Source organism: Scyliorhinus torazame, chromosome 4 (genome assembly GCF_047496885.1).
Source record: "Scyliorhinus torazame isolate Kashiwa2021f chromosome 4, sScyTor2.1, whole genome shotgun sequence".
Taxonomy (NCBI): Eukaryota; Metazoa; Chordata; class Chondrichthyes; order Carcharhiniformes; family Scyliorhinidae; genus Scyliorhinus; species Scyliorhinus torazame.
In genome coordinates, this window is record NC_092710.1 from 210,754,710 (window position 1) to 210,781,388 (window position 26,679).

At 43.5% G+C, this 26,679-nt stretch overlaps 1 protein-coding gene across 3 annotated transcripts in view; it reads left to right on the forward strand.

Moving 5' to 3' along the window:
- The window catches only part of ptprk (protein tyrosine phosphatase receptor type K), an 877,717-nt gene that overhangs the window by 406,551 nt on the left and 444,487 nt on the right, over window positions 1-26,679 (forward strand). The window lies entirely within an intron of this gene.

A 26,679-nucleotide genomic window follows, 5' to 3' on the forward strand; every position in this document is an offset into this window, starting at 1 on the left:
ATGAGTCTCAGTTATTGGGGGTGTGCTGATGAGAGAAAGAGCTAATCGGTGGCATGTAACCAAATGAGGTGGTTGAAAAGGTTGCCTTGCCTGCCAAGTGCATGGTAGCCAGCCAGATGTTGCAGCCTTAAATTTGTCCAAACCTTGGTGCCAGATGTGATATCATTGCATCAATTATTGTAGCTTCCCAAATATTAAGGTTAATTCTTCAGATTATAAACTGACTTTGGTGTGCCTTTTATACTGTAACAGTATCTAGATTTCTGCAGGAAATTGATTTGGAAATTGTACAAGATATGCAAAAGACTTTTTTCTCAATTAGTTTGACTGTACCTTTTTGATTGTGGCCTTAATTCCTGTTATGTGGCGTGATGTCCAATTATTGTTTTTCCATGAGCAGCCCATGTATTGAAATCTCCTATCATTACCAGTTTGTCATTTCTTGGTATTGATTATGATGTTGCTGAATTCTTCATTGAATTTCTCATTAAAACCATTGGTATTGGTCATGGTGATATATCGGTACTGTTGATGGTGACATAGCTTTGTAGCCTAAGGGAATTGTGAAGGATCTTCGGCCTGTCATTGATTTGTTTTAGCTTGGTTTGCAGTCTTCCTGACAAATCTGTGTGAAACGCAATGCCTACACTAGAAATGCAGAATTCAACTTGCAGGTTACAAAAGGTATAGCCAGAGCTGACTAGGTGTTGACTTGGAGCTGGGTCTCACTGAGAGTAGTTAAGTTGATGTTGTCTGGGGTGCTGTCCACTTAAGCATTTGCTGCCATTTTTACACCCTCAAGTGGAGTACAAATATTCAAGCAGGCACGGTTTCCTGTGCATTTTTATGAATGCTGTTGTTGTTTTGTTCTTTAATCACACAATTGAATAATTAGCTGGCCATGGCAGTCCAGCAGACAGAAGCTGGCGGCGGTGTTTTTTTCAGGAACCATTTCTCCCTTTCCCCAGGAGGGCAGTGCTTTCCAATGATCATCACCTTCAAACTTGCAGTTAGGTTTATGGCTGGTTCATCCAGTGATGTCCTTTACCTGTGCCATTTGTTACCACTTTTCCATTGCCACCTGCTGCCCCTGTATGATGTTGGGGCTATCTGCAGATAGAATGGGGCAATAGTGAAGGAAGCTCTGTGCAGTAGTTGCTCTCACTCACATCTGTGCAGCTATTGATGATGAGTGATTAAACAAATGGGCTACTTTCCATGGACACTGTTACTTTGAGGAGCCCAGAATGGAAATTCAGTATCATCACAGATGGTGCTGGACATCTGTGTTATCAACGTAGACCAAATACTCATCCATTTATTATGTAAAAGCCTCCGAGAGTGATTGCCAGTAACCCTTAGAAACTCTTCCTGGGTGCCTTGATACTCGAGCTGTGACTGTCTCCACAGTGTTCATAGAATCATAGAATTAACAGTGCAGAAGGAGGTCATTCGGCCCATCGGGTCGCACCGACAATTGGAAAGCACACCCCACCCAAGCCCACACCTCCACCCCATGCCTGTAACCCAGTAACCCCACCTAACCTTTTTAGTCACTAAGGGCAATTTATCATGGCCAATCCACCTAACCTGCACGTCTTTGGACTGGGAGGAAACCGGAGCACCCGCAAGAAATCCATGCAGACAGTGACCCAAGCCGGGAATCGAACCTGGGACTCTGGAGCTGTGAAGCAACTGTGCTAGCGCTCCACCCACGGTTCTGCACATTGTGAATTTTTTTCCACAATGTGTAAGGGAAGCGAGTAGGAAACCCGTCTCACTTATCCACAGCAGCCATATGCATGCAAACTACTTTGTTCCTTGACCACAGAGCTTATCTTCCTAAATCATTGGCTGTTCAAATCAGTCCCTACTCTAGTGAAACAGTCACGGATGTTTCTCAATTTCGCTTTCAGGCTCACAAGCACCCTTGGGCAATTGGGGGTGGACAACAAATGGACCTTCCAGCAATGCCCACAGGCAAAGAGTGATTTTTAAAAATCAAAAAAATCTTATGTCCCATGCTCAGCAACACTGTCTGTGATTAATCTTGTGACTGACTGACTGGCAGGAAACAGGTGTCCCAGTGCTGGTCCTTGTGCAGGTAAGATGCATGGGGAGGTTGGATGAAAAAGTGCCAGCAGTTCTGCAGTGTCTGGTTGATCATGGAAGTGTCTGGCTTTCTTCTTCAAAATACCCCAGTGATGTGATAGAAATAAAGTTTGTTCAGCTATGTACAAATTCTATTTCCGGATGAAGAAATCGTCTTGCGAGTCTAAGGACACTGTTGCAGTTTAAGAAAGCAAAATAAGCTAAAAGTATAAGTGAGACGCTATGCTTAAGTTGTCAGGGACTGTTTAGCACAGTGGACTTAACAGCTGGCTTGTAATGCAGGACAACACCAGCAGTGCGGGTTCAATTCCCGAACAGGTCGGAATGTGGCGACTAGGGGCCTTTCACAGCAACTTCATTGAAGCCCACTTGTGACAATATTATTATTAAGCTTTTTCAAACTTCTCAACATTTTTCTGCCAGCCTCACCTTTTACAAGCTCAGCGAATACAGCATATTCACTTGCTATGAATTTGCTGCATTTAGTTTTGCTGTCTCATCCCAGTTGTTTCTCTTGAGGTCCTTTTTAGCTTAGACATGGTGCAAAGAAGGTGAAGACATATTTCACTTCAAAATAAATATCCTTGAGAACTAGCAGAGATACATATGGTAGGGATTTGCATGAGACTGCTCTGGAGGTGTTTGGAGTGTGCCTTCAACTGAATTGTAAGTTTTCTTGATATCTCGGCTCAGAAAAGCAAGAGCACCAATAGTGAAAAAGTAAGGACGGCACGGTGGCACAGTGGTTAGCACTGTTGCCTCACCGCTCCAGGGACCTTGGTTCAATTCCAGTCTCGAGTCACTGTCTTTGTGGAGTTTGCACGTTCCCTCCATGTCTGCATGGATTTCTTCCGGGTGCTCCGGTTTCCCCCCACAGTCCAAAAATGTGCAGGTTATGTGGATTGGCCATGCACAATTGTCCCTTAGTGTCGAAAAGGTTAAGTGGAGTTACTGGGTTACAGGGATGGGGTGGGGGAGTGGGCCTAGGTAGAGTGCTCTTCAGAGGGCCGGTGCAGACCTGATGGGTTATATAGCCTCCATCTGCACTGTAGGAATTCTATGATTAAAGCTTACATGAGTTACAAAGGATGCATTAGCCATGTGTAACAATGAGAGAGAGAGAGAGAGATGCACTAACTGCCAGTTCTTTCATATTGACTACACCAATCTCCAATGTGCTTCCTGCCCACAGTCCCAATCAGACTGTTCTAATTAACTAATCTATCAGTCTACTGATGCATCGGACATTCTGGGGGCGCTTTCAGGTTCTCGTCTCTGAAGAAGCTATTCTTTCTGCTGAAAGGTGACATTGACCTATAACTGCCTGTAACCTTTCAAAGGTGCCACCAGACATAGCATTGTAATACGAATGAGTGATAGTTTTATGCCCTCCAAACCACCTTGCATGTAGTTCTGGATGAAACTGCTGTGCACTCGCATCAGGTTCATATTGGTTGAGAAATCTGGGTCATGGAGATCTGTTGTCTTGTTGCCAGAAAAAATACATTGTCCATAAAGCTGTTTGGTGGAAGCTATTTCTTTTTATGGAGAGGCAGGCAGCCAGCCATTGTTTTTTTTTGTCAGAAAGTAGTCAGATCTAGGTAATTTGGCGAGTCCATCATATTCTTGGAATGTTAATATATCTGTATGAGTGCATGCTGGAATTAGCAGTGATTTTGGTTGTGAATGTAAGTCCAAAAGAAATTACTTTTGGACTGCTTTTTGTGAAATAAATTCTTAATTTAAAAAAAAATAATCCTCTCTCCAACCTTTTTTTAAAAAACAAATCTTCTCTTTGGGAATCTGGAAACATGGTATCATACATGGGTTTTTTCTTTGTCTGTCTTTTCCGTTTTAACAACTTTATGTACCACAATGAGGTGATGAGGAGCTCCATGGTGCTTCTTGACCCTGTAATATTTTATCCGAGATTAAAATCAAATTTTAATCAAGATTCAACCCTCTATTACTCTGGAAAGCAATTATGTTGTGAGAAATACTGCACTGTTTTTTTTGTGAGTAGGATTCTATTTAATTAACTGAATTATAAATAAATTGCTACTGGTTTTTGCCTGAACACTGCAATCCGACAGTGTGTACTCTGCTATTTCCCTTTCACCCGACACCATTCCATTTTGTAATAGACTGGGGAATGTGGTGAGCAACTCAACACAATGACCAATGCACTGTACTCTGATGAAAGGTTAATTGTTGCCATTGTATGAAAGTTAAATAAAATGGTGCAAGTTTCAGTCAATGGGGGGTGTGGGCCTGCTTTTAGAAATTGCTATTTTAATGTGAACAACAGTGCAGGTTGGTGAGAAAGTTACGAAAGGGGCACAGATTTAAAGAAGCAAATGTGATGCAAGGGAACAAATTTCACACCGTGACCGATTTGAGTCTGGAATGCACTGCCTGTAACTGTGGTGGAGGCAGGTTCAATCAAGGCTTTCAAGAGGATATTGAATGATGACTTGAATAGAAACAATGTACAGAATTACAGGGAAATGACAGGCGAATTACATTATGTCATAATGTTAATTTGGTGAGCCGGTGCAAACATGATGGGCTGAATGGCTTCCTCCTATGCCATAACAATTCTGTGACCACAGCAATTTGGTTGCAACATTTGGACAGAAATCGTACTGAAGGAATTTGACCAAGAAGTGTTGGGAGGTTGTGTGTAACAATGCAGTCACTGCATCTCTTGTCACTTTTGTGCCCACAAGATATTCTTTTTGTTGTTGCAGGCTACACATTCAAAATACAATGTTTCAGTGCATTTTGCTGGAGCGTCTGCCATCCTTGCTACTTTTACTCTCCATTGTTTCCTTCATTAAATGCTGACATTTAAATCACACCATAAAAAGTTGTGAAGAAGGGAGATCCCTCGGGGTTTTACTGGCACTGCATTATTTAGATGAAGAGGCTGTGTATGGTCATTCCATACAAGATGTTTTCTCCACACCCATCACTACTCTGGTACCAATATTTAAGTGGTCTCAATCCTTGAAAAACGAACTTGAGTCAAACTATTCTAGTGTTATCCTAGCTATCCGGTTTTAAGGGATCTCGTTTCAGGACACCCCCATTCTTTGGGTCGTTTTATTGGGCAACCTAAAATGCATGAGTATAAAGTGAAAAAAGAAAATACAGTGCACTGGGGTAGGCCTTCCACTGGGTGGTCTCATTCCTTTGAGTGGAAAGTGTTGCAGATGTCACTTGACAAGCATCAGTGGTTCTTAAAATCAATTCCATGATTTGAACAAAAAAGATTTTACACATTTTAATGTTAAATATTTATTATGTCCATCAAAGGGTGTTATGAAAGAAACAATCATGTTACATTCATTGTGATAGCCCACATTCTTTGAATAGACCATCACTAAGCTTTGCCACCTACTGAGAAACCTTTCAACATGTGCGGGGGGGTGTCCTCAGGGAAGGGGGTCTAAACATCTGGTACTTTCTCAATGAAAGTGCAGGTGAGTAAAAGGAAAATGTTCATGAGAAATGCCTTAAAAGGTGCCAAACATCCCAAGTAGGTTTCTGCCATGCTTGATATTAGGAAATGAGTGTGAAATGCACACTTGGCTTTGTTTTCCTCCAGATAGCAGGAAACTGAGTTGCAGGTATAAAGGACCTGGGTGACTGAATTGGCTTCTGTATGCAACTTGCATTTTTGCTTTCACTGGACAGTGACCTATAGCCCCAGATTGAGTAACCACCTATTCATGCATCTTTTGTAGTAACGTGTTGATCATCAATGAAAGCAGTGTTAGTGGCATTCTTATGCTGTCTCACTATGAAGCATTAGTCCATATTTTAGTTACCAAGATAGTATCCTTCACAGTGTTGAGTCACTACCTAGATTTTACACTTGCCAGTCATGTATTCATAGGTCATACTGTGTAACTTTTCATGTATTGGGAGCCTATTTCAGTCCGAGGAAGGGTTCCTGTTGCAAAAACTATTATTCTAAACAGTATTGGGCGAGTTCAACCTCATTTTTGAAATTCATATAAGATTGGGGCTAGGAGCCCAAGACTAGGCAGAATTTGTTCACAAATTTAAAAAAAAAAAAATCTTTCAGCCATTTCACAATTGCATATTTTCTCTCATTTCTTTTTTGGGTTGCCAAAGATTCCGTTTTTATTTTAGGCAGTTAACTCAGCTCATAGCCACAATTGGCTTTCTCATTGTTTTTTTTAATAATAAACTCTTAGTCAAAAGATTCCCAGAGTAGAATAGTTTCCTGTTGCTCAGTTGAAGGCTCAGGACAATATTGCCTCTGCCATGAATGATTATGTGGGATGTTTAAATGTGAATGTGTTTATTTCTCCAGCTGAAATTTTCTGTTGAATGTTGTATTGCAGTCGGACACTGGAGTTCTTGTCATTCCTGAGCTGTCAAAGGCCAATTTTTATTCCATCGGTGCTGTATGAATGGAGTTTTGAACAAAGTAACATACTATAATAGTGTAGCGATAAGCCCTGAATTAAAAGAGGCAATAAATTTCACTCCTGACTTGTCCTGTAATATGAATCACTCTTTTATGTTAATCCAGTTGACATGCTCTGAAATGTTGCACGACAGTTTACAGCATGCTGTGTTCTCTTCAAGCAATTAAGAGTTCTTTTGCGTGTAACTATGCTCAGTATATCTGGGCCATGTGAGTCATGGCTATAAATTCTTATGATCTGGAACAATGCCAAAATCAAACCCAGATTTAAAACTGGTATTGAGAGACTGGTGTGAACAGGCTTTTTATGTCTATGATTAATGAAAGATGGATAAAAATAATATGGAGAAAGACATAGTGATCATGTTTTGGGAGCAAATTATGATTGTTTTGCCAATCTTTTTTCCCATTCCATATTTTAACAGACTTTAAGTGCCGCATCTAATTTGCTGCTGTGGAGGGAAATCAACAGCAACAACAAATTGTATTTTCGTAGTGCCCCATATCTAATGACACATCCCAAGGCGCATTATAAATAAAACAAAATATGACACTGAGCCACATAAGGAGATATTCGGACACATGACCAAAAGCTTGGTCAAAATATAATGTTTGAGCAAAGCGAGGTTGTGAGGTGAGGGGAGAGAATTCCAGAGTTTATGGCCTAGGCAACTGAGGGCACAGCAACAAATGGTGGAATGGTTAAAATCAGGAATGATGCTAGAATTAAATGAAAATAGATATCTGTTGTGGGGCTCGTTACGATCATTGACCAGACCCCAGTGATTTGGGAGGGGAGCGCTTGTGATTAAGACACCTGTTTTGGGAATAAAGCCTCGGCGTGCCATAGGTTTTGAATAAATTTTAAAACAAAATTTACTGTACAAGTTTACAAAGATAAAGTTATTTACAAGATTTATCTTATTCACACTCAGAATCAACTTGAGATGTATGTGAATTAACAGGCAATCTGTGGTCGAACGCACTGCACGACAGAGTAAATGGCCGATGCAACCAATAGATTTCTCGAGAAGTCACCAGTTATTAGTATTCACTGAGTTACACAATCTCTTGGAATTTCCAGTCATTATCTTCGAAGATCTGGCCTCTGAATTCCCACAAAAAATCACTCCGATTCAGATTGCCTTAACAACTCCTTCCTTCTGGGCCTTGCTCCTGAAGACTTCTCCTTGACTACCTGGAGACTGTTCACTGCTGCCCAGAGCTGCCTTTTCCTTCTTTTGAACACATCCAGTCACATAGGATTCCTTGAATGCCAACTCTTGGCTGCACTGAGCTTTCTATGGCTCCCAAGGCAGCTTCTGAGGCCCAACCGCACAGAATTACCAAGTGGCTCCCAGGGCTTCACTGAGCCCTAGGCCCACTCCTCCGAGATAACAGCACTTTATTTCACTTAACTGGGACCTCTGCCTGAGCCTCCATCTGTGACACTTGCAGACTGCATCCCCAAAGCTGATTGCCTCAAATTGGCAGGCCCTTGATTCGCTCTTCATTGACCATTGACTTCAATGGAGTCCCAACCTTGTTGCTAGGCAGGAAGCAACATAACAGCATTGGAACATGCAATACCTTTAAATGACACAATTGCCCCAGTGTCACACACGGACATACAGATCAATGAATAACAGGCTGGAGAAGATAGGCTGGGGAAAGACCAAAAAGGGGTTTGAAAACTAGGATGAGAATTAAATCAAGACATTGCTTGACAGGAACCAATGCAAGTCGGCGAGCATGAGAATGATAGGTGAGAGGGCCTTGGTGTGAATTAAGACAGGGGCAGCAAAGGTTTGGATGACCTCAAATTTACAGAGGGTAGAATGTGAGAGATCAGCCAGGACTGCGTTGGACTAGTCAAGTCTGGTGGTAACAAAGACATGGATGAGGGTTTCAGCAGCCGATAAGTTAAGGTGGGGTGAACTCGGGCAATCGGTCACCCAAGTGATGGTGCAAATATGAGGTCAGAACATCCTTCATCTTGGCGTCAAAAATGATTGCAAGCTTAATTGGTTGTGAGGGAGAAGGCTGGAGTTGCAAGCTTAGGTAGCCAAAAACAATGTCTTCAGCCTTCCCATATTTAAGTGGATGAAGTCTCTGCTCATCCAGTATTGGATGTTGGAGAAGCAATGTGATAATTTAGCAATAATGGAGGAATCGAGAGGGGTGGTGATGAGGTGGAGCTGGGTGTTGTCCATGTACTTGTAAAAAAAAAAAATAATGCTCAGGGCACCATGGCAGTACAGTGGTTGGTACAGTTGCTTCACAGCTCCAGGGTCCCAGGTTCGATTCCCGGCTTGGGTCACTGTCTGTGCGAAGTCTGCACATTCTCCCTGTGTCTGCGTGGGTTTCCTCCAGGTGCTCTGGTTTCCTCCCACAGTCCAAAGATGTGTAGGTTAGGTGGATTGGCCATGCTAAATTGCCCTTAGTATCCAAAAAGGTTAAATGGGGTTACTGGGTTGCGGGGTTTGGGTGGGATGCTCTTTCCAAGGGCCATTGCAGACTTGATGAGCCAAATTACCTCTTTCTGCATTGTAAATTCTATGATTCCCCGGATGACACCACGTTAGGGGCACTATGCAGATGAGAAATAGGAAATGGCCAAGGATAGATCTTTGGGAATCTCCAGAGGTAATGTTCCCCATCCAGGATGATAAGCCATTGCAATTGATCCTTTAGCAACAATTGGATGGACAAGAATGAAACCTGATGAGGGCAATCCCACTCAGCTGGACTGGATGGCAGTAGAGAAGCTTTAGTGGTGGATGGGTGGTCAATTGTGTCAAAAGCTCTAGCCAAATTGGGGAGGGAAAGTTTACCATTGTCTTCGTGACCAGGAGTGTCATTTGTGACTTTGAGGAGAGCAATTTTGCTGCTGAGGCAAAGCAAAAACCTGATTGGAGGGAGTTAAATATGGAATTCTTGCAAAGATAAGTATAGATTGGATGATGCAACACTCATTTACCAGCCAAATCCCAAAAGTCTCCCCTCAATTTGGTTAACAAATAAGGGAAACATTATACATGATTACTTTTAACGTTTTCAGGATGTGTTTTTGGTACAATAAAGATCACAAGCCTGTTATGGGGTTCATTTTGTTCAAATTATCTCAGCTAAGAGATAATGCACAGGATCAGTGCCCTGCGTGTGACTTTGCGCCAAAAGAATGTCCATCTAATTTATTTGTTTTAAGAACTCTACTTAAAATTTCAGTGTATTGAAAACCCTCCTGCGAAACCTGTCTTGCGCATTAACTGTGATTAACTCCCTCTGTGCCTAGGAAATGATCAATGTCTTAAAATTCAGGCTGAGCTACTACATTGAAATATTGAAGGAAAATGGCATCTAGCCTTTGGCAGGCACGACTCCAGGCTACTAATGGACATGATTATCTTCCGTAAATTGAACAAGGAAATCTGAAGTCACACTTAATCATAAACAATTTTATTATGTTAAATGCAATGGATTGTTGCTATCCAGTATCCTATGAGCTTAAACCCTGATTATCAGTGTGTCAAAGAGGCTTCGCGATAACACAAAAACTGTGACCATAATAGATAATTGAGGTATGCAATCAAATTAAGGATCAAGATATTTTATGTCTGGACTGTTTATCTGTACAAATCAAAATAAGCTATCTATTTCAATCTCTCTGTTGGTGTAAACAAAGTTATGATTGAATCTTCCCTTCAGCTATATACCACAGACTTCGAGTAAATAAATTAAGTACTCCCAGTCAGAAGGCTGCCCTCAAAGTGAGTGCAAGTGATAGATAAGGCTACAAATCACAGTTACAATTGACCGATCCATGGTCAAAAGGATCACTGAATTTTAAATATTAAGCCCAATATGCTATGCCTTAATGATTTCTCTATTTTGCTTGATTCGGATAAATATCTGCAGATTTCGAAAAAAGTGTTGCATTTTTATTCCGATGTTGGATCGAGGCGTTGGTCCAGTACTCTGGAATCATTTATTCCTCAAGATTCAAAAAAAATTCTGGCTGGCATGAAATGGAATAAGCTATTTTACCCCATATAAAAGGAATGAGTTACAAATGTTCCATTGTTCAGTCACGCAGTAATCGTGCCAGCAGTATCATCTAAAAATGCTAGTTGCAGCACCTCGGGTGCTGCATTAATCTAGGCTGTGATTGCCCCATTCAACCACCCATAAATGAAAAGGCCTGGATATATAGAGTGAGCGAAGAAAGTAAAACCCCTGATTCGAATTAAGAAACAAAATTCATGTGCAAATGTATTTATTCTAGTGGCCTACATTCAATTTGAAAAAAAAAAATTTAGTGTACCCAATTCATTTTTTCCAATTAAGGGGCAATTTAGCGTGGCCAATCCAGCTAGCCAGCACATCTTTGTGTTGTGGGAGCGAAACCCATTCAAACACGGGGAGAATGTGCAAACTCCACACGGACTGTGGCCCAGAGCCGGGATCGAACCTGGGACCTCGGCGCCGTGAGGCTGCAAGGCTAATCCACTGAGCCACCGTGCTGCACTGTGGCCTACATTCAAAACTGCAAGCTGATTTTTCTAACTCATTGTTCTGGCCATACCTTCGAATAACATTTTTCTTTTAAGATATCATATTGCTGGAAATTAATTTTTACCGTTAACATAGCAGAAGCTTTGTGCTTTTAATTTGAGAATATGATTTTTCATTCCTTCCTATTCTGTGGTCTATCTTAACTACATTCTCACTGTGGTTAAAAGGACAGATGTCAGGTGTCTTATGTCCTAGTGGACACAAATCCCAAGATCCTCTTTGAGGAATAGCAAAGTAGCTAATCCCAATGAACGAGCCCGACAATTATCCCTCATTCAGAATCACCAAAGCAGATTATGTGATGAGTTATTCATCCAGTTCCTTCATTTTCATTGGTTCAGAATCCTAGAAATCCGTACCTAGCTGCATTGTGGGACTTCCTTCACTGCATGGAAGCTCATCACCACCTCACAAATAGGCATGGTCAATAAATGCTGACATTGCTAGTGATGCTTATTTCCGCAGAATTGTGTTGTAAATATTTAATTTCTATTTATAAATCTTCTCTGTGCACAAATTGGCTGCAATGTTTTCCTATGTGATGAGAGATAACATTTTAGAAGTACATCATTTAATGGGCAGAAATTTGAGACATAATGAAGATTGGAACATAAAGGAAGGTTTTTATTTGCTTTCAGCTACACTCAACACTGTATGAAGTAAATGCCAGAAGCTGCAGGAATGATAAAAGAGCAATCCTTTGATTTATGTTTGCTCCATGAGAAAGTTGCTTGTCTTTATTCCTTGCTATTCTGCAAAAACAACATGATGTTGGGAATATGATAATGTGTCGTGCATAGCCCATTGACATCTAGGCACACATAAGTGAGAAAGACCACAAGTCCTGTGACACTTACCACGTCCAATCAATGGTGCTTGCTTACTAACCCGATATTTGATATATTGTCGCTCCATTCTTCTGTAGGACATACACTACCGATAAAAGTAATAGGTTTATTTATATGTTGGGTTTGCAAAGGAAACTGGGGTAGTCAGTGGATTGTGCAGGGCACCTTTTTTTCATTTGTGGGTTCTACAGGTGATCATGGTGTTTAAGACAACCTGATGTACCAGATGGTTCTATTGCTTCAGTGTCAGAATAAGTGTTTTGATCTATCCCGAGTGCATATGTTTCCCTCTTTTTCAGCTCAGAAATGTATGTTTAGGATTTTAAATGCATTGTAAGTTGATGCGTGGGATCAAGCAGGTGATACGGGCCAAGTTGCCAAGACAATGTGTAGGATTTCAAGACGGGTTCGCACAGAACAGGCCACGCATGACACCACTGAAATGGGTTCTCCTGCAAAATGAATCAAGTACGAAGCTGGTTTCAAGCCATAAGTTGTGATATTTATTAACCCATCGCATAACTATTCTACTGCATGGGAATCCACTGTTTAAAAAAAAAAAACCTGAGGCGAGAATGGAAGAAGGAATCCGACTGAAGAAGATGGTCAAAACCAAATGCGCCATAAAAGCAGCAACCAGCTACTGGTCTGGTCTTGAAAAGGGTGTATTGGTGTGACGCCTTGAAAATTTTTGGAGTGATTACATCATTAGCAGAAATACAATGCTTTCGCACTTAAGTAGGCTGAAGCAAACCCTGAGTTCTGCAAAGGTTTCAGAGCAGAAGCTAGTTGGTGTACAAAAATGTCTTGGTGTTGCTGCAGAAGACCAAGATCGCCCAGAGACTACCATAGAACAGTGCAGAAGGAGGCCATTCGGCCCATCGAGTCTGCACCGACCCACTTATGCTCTCACTTCCACTCTATCCCCGTAACCCAATGACCCCTCCTAACCTTTTTGGTCACTAAGGGCAATTTATCATGGCTAATCCCCTAACCTGCACATCTTTGGACTGTGGGAGGAAACTGGAGCACCCGGAGGAAACCCAAGCAGACACTGGGAGAATGTGCAGACTCCACACAGACAGTGACCCAGTGGGGAATCGACCCTGGGACCCTGGCGCTGTGAAGCCACAGTGCTAGCCACTTGTACTACCGTGCTGCCTACCAAACTATCTTGATGTAGAAATTACCCGTTTCCAGTAATACTTTATCAGAAAGTGGCAAAAATATGAGTAACCATCATATCACATCAAGAATATGGATAAAAGACTTCCAGTGGCGGCTATGAGGGAGTAAGTCGCACATTTGGTGGCTCTTGATCCGGTCGGACGTTTGGACCTTTTTCCCTGACTTTTTTGTATTTTTGAGCGCTGGATCTGAAGGCATAGGCACTCAGGCACTGATTCCAGATATAGGTGTGTGGAATTAAGAAGCAGAAAGAATCACAAACAGTTGAAGAAGTGGGCAAACCAGGGTAGTGTAGTGTAGTGCTGCTGAAGACAAAATGGCCGATGTCTGGACCCCGGTGCAGACAGCCCAGCCAACAATGGAGCACCTGCTGAAGGTCATCCAAGAAGGCTTCACCGCGCTGAAACGGGACAGTTTAGACCCGATCCAGAAATCAATCGAGCGCCTGGAGCACAGGCTGGATGCCCAGGATCGGACGATCCAGAAGCTGGAGAAGGCACTGGAGGAGCAGGAGCATTACCAAACGGTGGTGGAGGTGGAGATGGAGAGGCTGAAAGACCAACAAAAAAGGCTTCTGGAAAAGGTGGAGGACCTGGAAAATAGGTCCCGTCGGCAGAATTTGAGAATCGTTGGTCTCCCGGAGAGGGCTGAGGGAGAGGATGCCGCCGCGTATGTGGCAGACATGTTCCAGAAGAAACATGGTGGTCAGGTTCCACAGGTTCCTGGACAAGGAGCGGGTGCTACAGTGGGCCAAGTGCACGCCCTGCGCATCTACCAGGACCTGAGCGTGGAGGAGAAGGAGGGCAGGCTACAGGCAAGTCAAAGAGATTGTGTTTGAGAAGCAGGTGAAGTTTGGGCTGCTGTACCCGGCGTGCCTTTGGGTCATGCACGAGGGACGGCACCATTACTTTGAGGAGTGCGAGGACGCGATGGATTTCGCCTAGAGAGAAGGGCTGATGCCGAACTGAGGACTTTTGGACTTAAGTTTAAAAAGTTACTAAGCCATGTTTACACGTTTTTCTTGTGTCGTGGTTTTTTTTTCCTCATCTGTATTCGAGTTTTCGCTGGAAAAAGAGAGAAGTTAAGGTATTTGGTGCTGGGGGCTTTTCGTGTTCTGATCGGGGTGGTTGGAAGTGCCTATTACTTATTTTGTATTATTTGATTTGCACGAGCGTCGGGGTTTTCTTTGTTCCTTGTGTTTTTTGTTCAGCGCAATTGTTCGAGGATGGTTGGTTTGGGGAAGTGGTGTTGATGGGCGGGGGGGGGTGGGGGAATGGGTCAGAGGGAACAATAGGTGGGAGACTTGTTGGCGCCGGAGTCGAGAGTCACCAGGCTAGCTGGGTGAGCTGGTGTACGGAAGCCAGGTGGGAGGTGTGTATATAGCTAGTTTATGGCAGGGGTTAGGTTACAGGGTGTTGTTTCTACTGACGAGGGACGGACTTGGGTTTGGTAACATGGAGGAGGTTGGGGGTGGGGGCTGCCAGGAGGCAGGCCAGGGAAAGCGCGACACAGGGGCTAGGGGCGGCCCCAAGAAAGCAGATGGCCGATCAGCGAGGGGGGGGGGGGCGCACGGTGCCCCTCAACCAGGCTGATCACCTGGAACGTTAAACAGGCTGGTAAAGAGGGCACGTGTGTTCGCGCATCTGAGGACACTGAAGGCGGACGTAATAATGCTTCAGGAGACTCGTCTGAAAGAAGCTGACCGGGTCAGATTAAGGAAGGGTTGGATTAGCCAGGTCTTCCACTCGGGGCTCGACACTAAAACCAGGGGGGTTGCGATTTTGGTTAACAAACAGGTGCAATTCAAGGTGGGTAGCACAATCTCGGATGGGGGAGGCAGATTTGTCATGGTGAGTGGCAAGCTTGAGGGGATGAGGGTAGTTTTGGTCAATGTATATGCCCCAAATTGGGACGATGTGGATTTTATTAAGAGACTGCTGGGGGAGATACATAGCCTGGACTTGCACAGGCTGATTATGGGAGGTGATTTTAACACAGTCCTTAACCCCGGCCTAGACCGGTCGTGTTCTAAAACGGGTAGGGTGCAGGCAATGGCAAAAGAACTAAGGGGGTTCATGGAGCAAATGGGGAGGGGGGTACTGATCCATGGAGGGCTAGTCGGCCGACGGGGAAGGAGTTTTCGTTCTATTCATATGTTCATAAGGTGTATTCCCGAATTGATTTTTTCATCATGAGCAGGGATTTGCTGGCGGGGGTGATAGACGTAGAATATTCGGCGATCGCTATTTCGGACCATGCTCCAAACTGGGTTGATCTGCAGGTCTGTAAGGAAATTTTTCAGTGTCCTCAATGGAGATTAGAGGTCACTCTGTTGGCGTGCGAGAGGGTGAGGAAATGTATGAAAAATTACCTGCAGGTCAATGACACGGGAAGTCTCAGCAGTGGTGCTCTGGGAGGCGCTGAAGGCAGTGGTGAGAGAGGGGAGCTGATCTCAATTCGAGCACATAGGGACAGGACGGATAGGGCAGAAATGGACCGACTGGTGAAGGAGATTTTACTGATAGACTGGGATATGCGGAGACCCCGAGTGTAGAGCTTAAATGACGAAGGATACAGACTGAGTTTGGGGTGTTGTCCACAGCTAAGGCTGTGGAGCAGCTTAGGAAGGCGAGGGGTGCAATTTATGAGCACGGGGAGAAAGCCAATAGAATGCTGGTGCAGCAACTGAGGAAGAGGGAGATGGCCAGGGAAATAGGGAAGGTAGTCGACGGGGGGGGGCGGGGGGGGGGGGGATTTGGTAGGAGATCCGGCGGGGCTGAACAAGGTGTTCAGGGACTTCTGTAGTAAGCTTTACACCTCAGAACCCCCTCCGGGGCCGAAGGGGATGAGGCGCTTTCTGGATGGAATGACCTTCCCAAACGTGGATATGGGGGTTGGTAGACGGGCTGGGGGCATTAGGACCGAAGAAATTTTGGGGGCTTGAGGGCCATGCAATCGGGTAAAGACCTGGGGCTGAATGGGTATCCGGTGGAGTTTTATAAAAAGTACTCTGAAATAGTGCTGGTTAGGATTTTCAATGAGGCAAGAGACAGAGGTTTTACCCCCGACGATGTCACAGGCCACCATCTCCCCGATAGTGAAACGGGGCAAAGACCCGGAGGCATGTGGGTCCTATAGGCCGATCTCTCTGCTTAATGTAGATGCTAAAATACTGGCCAAACTCTTGGCTGCTAGAATTGAGGACGGTGTGCCGGACGTTATTATGGAAGATCAAACCGGGTTCGTCAAGGGCAGGCAGTTGGTGGCCAACCTAAGAAGGCTGCTGAATGTGATCATGATGCCCCCGGAGAGTCGGGAGGTAGAGGTAGTTGTGGCGATGGATGCCGAGAAGGTTCCGACCGGGTTGAGTGGGACTATTTATGGGAGGTGCTGGGACGATTTGGGTTCGTGGAGGGCTTTATCGACTGGATCAGGCTGTTGTACAGGCTCCGGAGGCTAGTGTTAGACTGTACCGAGGGACAAGGCAGGGGTGCCCCCTCTCCCCACTGCTGTTTGCGCTAGCAATAGAACCACTGGCAATTGCCCTGAGAGCTTCAAGGGGCTGGTACGGGGGCGGGGGGGGGGGGGAGAAGAGAGCCGATGGGGACGGGGGGGGGGGCAGAGTTTTGTTGTACTCCGACGACCTGCTCTTGTACATCACGGATCCAGTGCCTGGGATGGGTGAAATCATGGGAACCTTGAGGGAATTCTGCCATTTCTCGGGGTATAAACTGAACATGGCAAAAAGTGAGTTGTTTGTAGTCCAGGCGAGAGCCAAGGAGGGTCGGCTGAGGGTGCTGCCGTTTAGGTTAGTAGGGGACAGATTTGGATATTTAGGGGTACAGGTGGTGCGGGACTGGGGCCGGTTGCACATGTTGAACTTATCTCGGTTGGTGGAGCAAATGAGGGTCGAGTTCCAGAGGTGGGATGCGCTCCCACTGACACTAGCGGGCAGACGGTTAAAATGACGATCCTCCCGAGATTCCTGTTCGCATTCCAGTGTCTCCCCATTTTCATTCCGCGGTCCTTTTCTTAGAAGGTCAATAAAATGATTATGGGCTTTGTGTGGGCGGGAAAGTCCCCACAGGTGACGAGGTTGATGCTCGAGAGGAACCGAGGGGAAGGGGGGCTGGCACTGCCAAACTTTAGTAATTACTACTGGACGGCCAACATAGCTATGATAAGGATGTGGATGGTGGGTGCAGGGTCGGTTTGGGGGCAGATGGAGGCTGCTTCGTGCAAGGGCACCAGTTTGGCAGCCCTGGTTACTGCGCCCCTGCCGCTCCTGCCGGCACGGTACTCCACCAGCCCTATAGTGGTGGCGACCTTGCGGATCTGGGGCCAATGGAGAAGGCATGTGGGGGAAGTGAGCGCATCAGTTTGGTCCCCAATTTACGACAATCACCGGTTTGCCCCGGGGAATATGGACGGTGGGTTCTGAACATGGCGGAGGGCTGGGATTGAGAGGATGGGGGATGTGTTCTTGGAAGGGAGCTTCCCAATCATGAGGGCGCTAGAGGAGAAATTTGGGCTGGCGAGAGGGAATGATTTCAGGTACTTGCAGGTGTGGGACTTTCTACGCAGACAGATTCCATCTTTCCCACGCCTGCCACTTAGGGGGATCCAGGACAGGGTTGTGTCCAGTGGATGGGTGGGGGAGGGGAGGGTCTCAGATATATACAAAGAACTTATGGGGGCAGAGGAGTCGCAGACCGAGGAGCTGAAACTTAAGTGGGAAGAGGAGCTCGGAGGTGAGATAGAAGAAGGCTTCTGGGCGGAGGAGCTGAGCAGGGTTAACGCGACTGCAACATGTACTAGGCTCAGCCTGATTGAATTCAAGGTCGTCCACCGGGCCCACATGACAGTGGCCCGGATGAGTAAATTCTTTGGACTGGAGGACAGGTGTGCCAGATGTTCGGGAGATCCAGCGAACCATGTCCACATGTTCTGGGCATGTTCAAAACTCGGGGGGGGGGGGTGGGGGGGGGGGGGTACTGACAGGGATTCACGGACGTTATGTCCCGGGTACTGAAAACAAGGGTGGTGATGAGTCCTGAGGTGGTAATTATTGGGGTATCGGAGGACCCGGGAGTCCAGGAGGAGAGAGAGGCTGACGTTTTGGCCTTTGCTTCCCTGGTAGCCCGGCAACGAATTCTGCTGGCATGGAGGGACTTAAAGACCCCGAAGTCGGAGGCCTGGCTATCGGATATGGCGAGCTTTCTTGTTCTAGAGAAAATTAAGTTCGCTCTGCGAGGGTCACTGTCAGGGTTCGCCCGGAGGTGGCAACCATTTATCGACTTCCTCGCGGAAAATTAATCATCAGCAGGGTGGGGTGGGGGGGGGGGGGGGGGGGTGGGATGTGTGGAAGGGGGGCACCGTAGATTAGGGGGGTAGTTAGGCGTGTCCTTGTAGGAGGGGAGCTGTTTTTTGCACTATGCTGATTGTTCTTTGCACACTTTTTGTATTGTTGTTGTTTACTATGCCAAAATGCCTCAATAAAATTGTTTATCAAAGAATATGGATAAAATGCTTATGAATTTCGATATGCCCAGAAACCCAACTGTGGAGTGGAGTGGTTCGAAAATAGTTCGAGTGTAAACAGCACATGAAAAGACAAGGGTCTGGGTGGCACGAGCATGTCTGGCTGATAGAATAAACCAAAAGCCAAGGGTAATTTTGAAATGTAAAAGCATGCTGAAAATAAGGTTCCCTTATAATATCCCTTGTTATAACACTTTATTGTGGGACATGGATATGATTTAGAATGTCGAGTTTTGGTTTCAGTTCAAGTGGAAAGGAGAGTTATTTACTTTCTGTTTGTTTTAGTATGTTCGTTTTCCCCTGTGAATGTTCCAAAAGCTGAAAGGCTTTTAGAAGCAAGAAAGCTTTGAGGTTGCTATGGAGAAAATTGCTGAGGCTAAAGCTATGCACTAAAAGGAAAACTGGCTGACTTATCGTTTTAGGAAAAAGCAAGTGGAAGAGAAGCTGAAATGGAAGCAACAGGCATCCAGTCTGTTGTGTTAAACCAGATAACCAGAAAATAGGGAGTTCTCGAGAATTGGGTCGGATAAAGCAGCTCTGTAAAGAGAGAAGTCCAGCTCAGGAATTGATGCTAAGGGTGTGTCAACATGTGCCTGGTGGGTCACGGTGTGTGACTGTCAATGTTGCCTATACATGGCTCAGGAGGTCATATTGTTCGGGTACTAGAAGAGCCAGACCCAGATAGAAATCAACTGCCTCCCAGAGTCTGAGTACTTCAAAAAGCCATAATGAACATGTTAAGCTGGGCTAAGTCTGTTGGATTGAGTTTAAGGTGGAATCTCATATTATTGAGAATCATTATCTTATTTGTTCAGCATACCTACTGAGTCATTATTGCTTGTGTTTTTGCTCAAATGTTACGGATGCCTGGTCAGCTCTGAGCAGTGGCTAAGAGACTGGACCAGAGCCATAACTTAAGTTTTAAGGTGGGGCGAAAAGATCGATTTGTTCCAGGAGAGATAATATAAGAAATAGGGCTTGGTTATTTTATGAACAAACTTTACTAAAGCAAAAGAATAATATTTCAACTTTTTAACTTCAACCCTAACAATTACAGATTACACGTAGTTTCGTAACCTCAAAAAACTAGTTCCTGTTAAACAGCATTTTAATTGATTTATGTAGCTCTCATTCCATTTACACAGGGTGGCAAAGGCGATACTTGCATTTACGAATCAATTTTTCTTCTGTTAGGGAAATTCTTTCAGAACCCTTTTTTGAACTCTGCTTCGGTGGCAACTTTCATGATCTCTCTCAGTCGCTTTACAAAGCCTTCTCTGTATCTATTCAACGCAGGATTTTTTTTCTAAGCTCTGCACAGCCCTTCAAACAAAGGTTCTCTCTTGCGATGCTCAAACTTGAACCCATCAGCGTTTGATCTCCCACTCCTGTTTATTTAAAAGAACAGAGCCATGCTTCCTGATATGCAACAAATCTCCCATTGACGGACAAAGAGGCCATCAGACTCCATAATGAGCTAATGACTGGTCAGACACGTGTGTCGCGAAGGACAATGGACCTCGATGGACTCATCCAGGGCTATTCTATGTATTTCCACTAACGGGTTTAAGTCTGAATGGGACAATGTAATTCATGCCAGGTGTGGGCGTGTCCCTCCAACTCTGTGCTGGCAGTTTTTTCCTCAGTCTGCTTAACCCTAAGTTGCCTGCTACAGCTTTGATCCCATTTCTGGACCCAATTTCCTAATATCTTCCTTGCGTATCAGTCCAGTTAATTTGGTAAAGATTATTTCTGTGTTTCAAATTAATCGCGAGTCCTGTCTCTTATATCCTTGGTTTTTCCATGGGCTCCATTCTTTAAATGATTATGGTCTATCAAGATCCAAAAGTATCCAGTTTGGTCAGCATTCTCATAACTGGGATCATAACACGTGCTAGATTTTGGTGCATAGCTACGGGTTGGATGGATGAGGGTGGAGTGAAGTTATGGATTGATAACATATTATCCTGGTGTCTACGCAAAGAATGCAGCTTATTAGTGTGAGACATCTTCAAATCCCATATAACTGATCTGATCAAGAAGTGCCTGCTTGCAGAACTAAGAAACATTGCAATTATACCAGGAGTGTCTAACATCCATTTGCTGAATGTTTGGATGTATGCCTCAAAAAGCCGTTGGAGTAGTTGGATGGTTGAGCGTAAAAAAAAACTGCACAAAGAGTGGAAATTTGTCTGCTCCCCTGCTTTGATGTCTTGTATGATTTGGTCAATAAATCGTGGGATTTTAAAAAAAATAATAATTTATGAGATGTGGCCAACATTTATTGCCCATCCCTAGTTACCTTCAGAAGGTGGTGGTGAATTGGCTTCTCGAACCGCTGCAGTCCCTGAGGCGTAGCTACACCCACTGTGCTGTTAGGGAGGGAGTCCCTGGATTTTGGCCCAGCGACAGTGAAGGAACGGTCTTGTATTTGCAAGTTGGGGTGGTGAGTGACTTGGAGGGGAACCTCCAGGTGGTGACGTTCCCAGGTATCTGCTGCTCTTGTCCTTCTAGATGGTGGTGGTCGTAGACAAACTGCCATCAGATCGTTCAAAAACAGAAGATTCAATTTGACAGACTGAGAAGCTGATTTGTTGTGGAAGGATGATCATGAAACCAAAAGTGCCACATCTGATCCAGACTGGGATCCTTACAATAATGACATAGCCAAAGTGACTTGGGATGAATTTTTGCATTGGATGCAGAACGCAATGAATTTGTTGCCTTTTGAAGTGTTATGATTGTGGTTCAAACTCTCCTTATAAGATTAATCCATTAAATAAAACTTGACGTTGATTTAATTTGAATTACCAGTTTTATTTTTCTCCTTTCAAAATGGTGACCACCTACACCAACGAGGTTCACATTTCATTATTGGCATAAACATTGACCCCCATTTTTGGAAGGATTTTATGAAGGTTCGAAATAACTTGTTGCGTGCAGTGGTTGATTCTATACACCTATGAAGTGATCAGTTTCTTAAAATTCAGTCTGTGGTGCTACATTGTATTACGTGGAGTATTAATATTGTAGCAGAAGAATTACATGCTTGTTTTCAGCTCATTTAAATTCAAGTGTTCTGCTAAAATCTGATGAAGCTGTTAATACTTAAGGATTTGAAGAAAGGTTTGAATGCTAATATCTGTTGCAGGGTATTTAAGGTGTCCACTAAATACTGTGGTAAATCCATTCATAATTGCTGTTATGGATTACCAATGCTTTATTTGCATCTCTGAAAGCTTATTAAAAGTCATGAATGGCAGTCATTTCACAGCAGAAATGTTGTTACTCACTAACCCAGTGCAATCGCTAAAGCAGGGAATGTTTCATGCATTCATATTGGATCTGTCAAATAAAGGTTATTTGAATGTTTTATGTAAATGTTTTTGTGCCTTTGCACATTGATTAAATTTGCCTGGATTAAATGCAGTACATGGCATTTAGCAATCACTATTCAAATGGTGATGTTTGTTTAAAAGGAATATTTGATTAAATTCCCAGCATGTTACGCAGCATTTGATTCACTCCAGATTAGGTTATTTCAAACAATTTCCTGACTGGCCTCCCATCAGCCATTAAACTTCAGCTTCACTAATACAGTTCTGCGATGTTCTATCCCACAAGAAGTCATGGTCACCCATTGCGCTCATTGTCACTATCCATTGGTTCCTGCTCTACCAGTGCCTCACATTTAAAACATATCCTTTGTGTTTTAATTACTCTAAAGCTTTGCTCCTTCCTATAATCTTCTCTATTTGTCACCAAGCCTACAAGTGCCGTAGCAGGGGGAGGCAGTGGTGTAGTGGTATTCTCGCTGGACTAGTAATCCAGAGACCCACGATCATGCTCTGGGGATCCGGATTTGAATCCCAACATGACAGATAATGAAATTTGAATTCAATAAAAATCTGGAATTAAAGTCTAAAAGGTGACCATGAAGCCATTGTCGATTGCCATTACAAACCCATCTGGTTCACTAATGTCCTTTAGGGAAGGAAATCTGACAAGTAATGGTAACCAGGGTGACAGGAAGGGTCAGAGCATACAAACATGAGTACAGAGGCAAATATTATCATAATAGGGAAAAATGACTTTAAACCAACAAAGGTGAGGAGTGTTTGGGTGAAGGGTGATATGGAAATCCAAAAATAAAGTTTAAAGCAATCATGAGCATATTGATGTGGGTAAAGGCAAGCTGAATGGAACAGAAGGGGGCAAGGAGAGAAGGTCAGAAACGGTAATAGTTTATCAGAGTGCATGCAGGTCCATGCAGAGAGTGGGAGTCAAAAAAATAAAATTGAGGTCACTTCATCTGAGTGTGCAGAACTTCTGCAATAAGATGAATGAGTGACATAAATAGAGAAAAATGCTTCAGATCTTTTCACCATTGCAGACACATGGCTATAATCTGACCAAGGTTATATATTCCAGGGTACATAACATTCCAAAAAGGTAGGCAGAAGAGGTCGGCTAATAATAAAGGATGACATAAGGATATGAGTGAGAAAAACCCTGACTCAGAAAATAGAATCAGCATGTGTGGAGATTAGGAATAACAAGGGTCAGAAATCGCAGATGAGAGTAGTTTATAAGCCCTTAATAATAGTTCTACTGTTCGCGCATTGCACATGAACTTACTAGAGCTTATTTTGTCAGGCTCACCAGGAGTGACAGTGTTTAGCACTGCTGCCTCTCAGCGCCAGGGACCCGGATTCAATTCCGACCTTGAGTGACTGTGCGGAATTTGCATATTCTTCCCGTGTCCTTGTGGGTTTCCTCCGGGTGCTCCAATTTCCTCCCACAATTCAGCGATGTGCAGGTTAGGTGGATTGGCCATGCTAAATTGCCCCTTTGCGTGTGTTCGCTGGAATATGTCCGGAATTTGGGCCTAGTTAGGGTGGTCTTTTGAAGGGTTGGCACAGACTCGATGGGCCGAATGGTCTCCTTTCTGTGCTGTAGTGATTCTATGATCTAGTACTGTGCAATGGGTAGGGTTAATTAGTAATGACATAGTAATATATTCACTGGAAAAGAGTGGTGACAATACAATTGCATATATACAATAAGTGTGAAAGTGACAAACTCCAATCACAAACAATCTTAACAATGCAATTAGTGTTGTTTATGGGTGAAAGATGGCTACGGTTAACTGGATAAAAAGGTCAAATGAACAGGAAACATTTTTTTAAAATCTCAATGTTTTAAAAAAAAATATTCCATTTTAAAAACAAAAACTGAGCAAGAAAGATCCACCCGTGGGTTATTAAGGAGGTTAACAATAATATTAGGTTAAAAGAAGAGGCTATCATCTGCCAAAAATAATAAGTCTGAGGAATAGAACTGTTTTTAAAAACCCAACAAAGTGCCACCCGAAAGTTGAATAAAAGGGGAAAAAATAGAACATAAGTAAATAGCCAGGGATATACAACAAGTTAAAACCTTTGCAGTATATAGGAGGAATAGCTAAAGTAAACATTGGTCCCTTAGAAGCAGAGGCAAGAAATATTAATATGGGGAATGAGACATTGACCAACTGTTTTGTGTATCTCTTGAATGTAGAAGGCACAAGTCAGGTACCAGGAATAGAGGGCAATCTAGGGACTAATAAGAGTGTTGGAATTAAGATAAAGAAGGAACCAGAGGAAAACGTACTCAAATTAATTTGAGGAACTAAAATCTGGCAAATCCATGGTTTACAGACACTGGGAGAATGTGCAAACTCCACACAGTCACCCAAAGTTAGAATGGAACCCGGGTCCCTGGAGCTGTGAGGTATCTAAAAAGAGTTAAAAGCAAAATATGGTGGATGCTGGAAATCTGAAATAAAAACAGAAAACGCTCGTTGAACTCAGCAGGTCTGGCAGCATCTGTTGAGAGCGAAAACAGCGTTAACGTTTCGAGTCCATATAACCCTTCTACAGAACTGAAAAGGGATAAAAGAAACAAGGGACAGGTGGCCATGTGGGTGAAGGGTGAGGTTGAGTTGGGGCAAGTAAGGGAACCAAAAAGTGGGTGGTGGGTGTCAAGGAGTTGAGCAGGGTCTGTTGGCTGGAAGGTCTTCTCCTCATGTTCCTTGTTTTTATATTATACTTTTAACTCTTGGAACACTCCCTCCTTTCTGATGATTGTGTTTTGAGCTGTCGGTAATTTTCTCCCTAAGCTCATCACCTCTTACTGTTTAAAACCCATCCTTGGTGAAGCCTTTGTACCCCTCTAATACCTTGTTCTGTGGCTCAGCATCACTTTTCCTTATGTGGCCATATGCAATCAGTACAACACCTTGAGCAGTTTAACATGTTAAAAAAGCTATACAAGTACAAATTATGTTCTTCTGCTGGGACAGACAGGGATAGAGATGTTCCATGCAGGCTGTTAATAAAAGTGAAAATCTTGTTTTAAGGATTCAACTCTTATCTTTAACTGGTGAAATAAGTTTGATTACACTACACTATAGTGAGGAGGGATTACGCATTGGACTATCTGCGCATAACATGCCACTTGCTTTTAAAAAAATAAATTTAGAGTACCCAATTCATTTTTTCCAATTAAGGGGCAATTTAGCGTGGCCAATCCACCTAGCCTGCACATCTGTGGGTTGTGAGGGCGAAACCCACACAAACATGGGGAGAATGTGCAAATTCCACATGGACAGTGACCCAGAGCCGGGATTGAACCTGGGACCTCGGCGCCGTGAGGCTGCAGGGCTAACCCACTGTGCCACCATGCTGCCCGACATGCCACTTGTGACATGCATATTGCTTCACTAAGTATGCTACACAGCCGAAATTCCATATTTAGAAACCACTGAAAAGTGATTAGACACATTGTTTTAATTACTTTAAAATGATTAGATGGTAAAGAGTTGCACTCCTTGGCAACTATGCAAAGATGTTGCTGGTAGGGGTCTGACAGCAGTTCAGAGTCTCACCTTTTTGGCCAAATGCACATTTTTGCTTTCGTTCTTCAGTTGACTACTCTGATTAAATATTAAATATTGTACAATGAGTGCCAGCATTTCTCATGTGAGAGTCCAGACATTGAATTTTGCCAGGGCATTGGACTGTGTGGCCTGACAGGTAAACCTACCTGTTTGCATCCAACATCTGTTTGCATGTGTTCCCTCAGTGGTACTGAGGCCATCTTTTCTCCTCCGTGAGATATCAGTAGTTTTATTTAATTTTAAAAATATAAAAATTGCAATGTTTGTAATAACACAAAATAGTTATTTCTTGTATTGTGAATTTGAAAGCTCAGTCGCCCAATTAGCTGAAATAAATTATTCCGATGAGTCACCTGGAATAGTTTGGTGGATATGACATTTGTCGGCAAACTTTCTTTGATTAAAAAAGTTTCAATATTGCTGACATTAATTCATAACTATTTCCTTCACATCTCTTTTAATAATGCACCATTTAGTGCTATTTTAGGGACAATATTATAAAATGATTGTTTTTGGTTTATGTATTGAGGTAAATTTATTTTAGCTTATTCACAGCTGTTCTATTCAGACACGTGCAATCACTGATATAAAATCTGGAATTATTATTCAGAAAAATGCTTTGGTGGTTTGAAAAAAGCTATCATTAAGAAAGAATCCTAATTATTATTGTACAAAAAAGCCAAGTTGCCTTTGTTAAACTTTTGGCATACCACGTTGTGCCAATTATATGATGGATTTTAAGCATATCTGTAAGCAGCAGTGCTTCATTCTAGTCAGAAGTCCCCCCAAAAAATGCTCTCCTGCAAAATTGTCATTTTAGGCTGTGAGCACTGGGAGATTAATTAGTCAAGATTGGGTGCAGAATTTTGGCTGGGCCCCACACAGCATAGTTTTGGTCCAGGTATGTTCTATTAAAAATGTTTTGCCCATTAATTGATTAACAAACAAAAGAATAACACTTTCAGTTGTCGAGCAAACGATAGTGGTGTTGTCTAGTGGTGGCATGCAGGTAA